The 2497-nt window shown below is 46.4% G+C and overlaps 1 pseudogene; it reads right to left on the reverse strand.

Annotated features, from left to right (window-relative positions):
- Nucleotides 1–833: 833 nt before the first annotated feature.
- LOC115069176 lies at nucleotides 834–1083 on the reverse strand (annotated as a pseudogene).
- Nucleotides 1084–2497: the final 1414 nt, after the last annotated feature.

Below are 2497 nucleotides of genomic sequence, written 5' to 3' on the forward strand. Positions count from 1 at the left end.
AATCCAATATTTTTCACTCTGTCTTATTAGATTTATTTGATGCAGACATCTAAGAGAGGTTTTTTTCTTTCTTTCTTTCTTCCTTTCTTTTTTTTTTAATGGTCATTTTTGTGCTATTTAGAGTCTTCCTTCCCAGCCTCAACCGAACACCTCTACAATCATGATCATGAGGCCCAGGGCATTTTCTTGAAAATTTTTTTTTAATTTTTTGAAACAAGGATCTAGGAGTCTTCATATTTGTCTTCCACCATTCCCCTCTACTGGAACCAGCACTGATGTGTGTGGGTCTGAGGGCAAGCATGGAAGTTGGAAATAACCAAGAATATTTGATGGGTGATACTATGAACACGGTCAAAAGTTCAAGCCAAGTGTGTTGGCAGAGGCCTGAGATTGCAGCACTCAAGAGACAGAGGCAAGAGGATCACAAGTCCCAGGCCAGGCTACACAGAGTGATATTGCTTTTAAAAGAAAAAAAGATGTATCAGAGGGCTAAAGAGATGGATCAGTGCTTAAGAGCCTTGGCTGCTCTTGCAGAGGAGCAGGGTTGGGTTCCCAGCATTCAAATGGCAGCTAACAACCATCTGTAACTCCAGTTTCCAGGGTATCTGGGTATCTGACACCCTCTTCTGGTCTTCGTAGGCATTGCATGACACAGGTACACTTACATGCATGCAGGCAAAACATTCATATACATAAAAATATAAAGAAAAAAATAATTTTTGGTGTTTCTGCAAGTATCTTTACTGGATGGTTCCTTCCAGGATGGAACAACTCAGCCACAGGGCCAAAGCCAGGCATTTGCACTGGCCTTCCTGACACCCCAGCTTGAATTCAGCATGGCACGAGACTTCCCATGGCCAACAGAGCGGGAGAGTGGTGGACTCCAGCAGTCAGTTCTCCAGGGCCGCACAGCTGAGCCGCTTCTCGATGAGGTCCACGTGTGTTAGCGGCATGCGGCCACAGCAGGAGTGCCTCAGGCCCAGAGCATCCCCTCAGTGTACTCGCCTGCAGCAGCTCAGGTAAGCTTCCCACTTGTTGCTGACAAATCTTGCCACAGGTGAAGCAGCACACCGCGATGATCATGGCGATGTTTCTAAATAAATAATTTTTACAAATCATTTTTCATCTGGGAAAAAAGAAGAAAAAAACCACCGCAGTGCGGAAACAAACGAGGCCATTGTCAACACCCCAGAAGCAAACTGTGCTCTTCAGTCAGTGTCTTGGTGAGGATGAGTTCTGCTGACAATAGGCAGGATCATAGGGAAATCTGGAAGGAGATGGCAAAAGTCCTTCCTCTTGCATGCCGACTCAAGGTTGCTTCTTTCCCGACCTCCTCTTGGGAATCTGCTCTCAGCAGGTTGATGTTTAACTGTAACCAACTTCTGCACCTGTGTTAGAATGATCAGTCTTCTATAACAAATATCACTGACAAGTAGTTTAAAAAGCAGAGACTCATTCTCTCATAATTCTGTAGGCGCTATGCTCAAGATTCGTCAGCTTCTAGCACTACAGAAATACTTGAGGTAGTTAATTTCCGAAGTGAAAAGCTTTACCTTGGCTCACAGCATTGATGTTTTTGCCCATAGTTGACCGGCTGCTTTCAGGCAAGATGGCACATCATGGAGGAGAAAGCTCCTGGTGTGCAAACCACTTACCTCACAGCCAGGAGGCAGGGAAGAGACAGAAAAAGAAGACATTCTCACAGTTCCCTTCAAGGGCTTGCCCTTGACATTCTAAAAACCGTCCACTATGCCCTGCCTCTCCAAAGCTCCCTCACCTCTCAACACTGCTGTGGACTGGAAACCAAGCCTTAGCACATGGGCCTTTGGGGAACATTTGAGATCCAAACTACAGCAATAGCCTCTCATGCCTCTTACAGATGGCTGGTGTCCCACCTTGTCCTCACATGCTCTCTTTGGGCATCCATGTCAGGTGACTAAATGCCCCCTTAGGATAGATACCAGTGGCATTGGATGGAATCCACCTAAAGACCTCAAACTTTACCTCCTGTTTAGACACCAACTCCAAGCACAGTTGCACTCTGTGTTACTCAGGGTTATGACTGTAACACGTGAATTTGGGGGACACGATTCAGTCCATCACCTGCCCCCAGACTAGACATCAAGCCTTCTATTAACAAGGAGGGCCTGCCTGCAAATGGCTTTTCTGCCACTCCAGAGCTCCCATGCTGCTCAGGGCAGAAGGGGCTCTGTGAAGACATGGGCCCTTGATCCTTCCCAACAGGAAGGGCCAGTGGCGAGGGAGCTTTGGGGAAGGGACAGGTTTATTACATGCCCAGAGCTCTCCATTCACAACTGCATTTCACACTTCGTCTGTGTGCACATATCACTGCCATGTGACCATCTCTCAGGCCACCTTTCTCTAGCTAAAGGCTAGACAGGAAAAGAAGGGAGATTGATGGTGGTTTTAATCTCCCAATTATAACTGGTAGAAGCATCCATTGCTGTTTTGATCTCTGATATTTCAAATCATGGTC

Source organism: Nannospalax galili, unplaced genomic scaffold, assembly GCF_000622305.1.
Source record: "Nannospalax galili isolate Female #2095 unplaced genomic scaffold, S.galili_v1.0 C50030124, whole genome shotgun sequence".
NCBI classification, from domain to species: Eukaryota; Metazoa; Chordata; class Mammalia; order Rodentia; family Spalacidae; genus Nannospalax; species Nannospalax galili.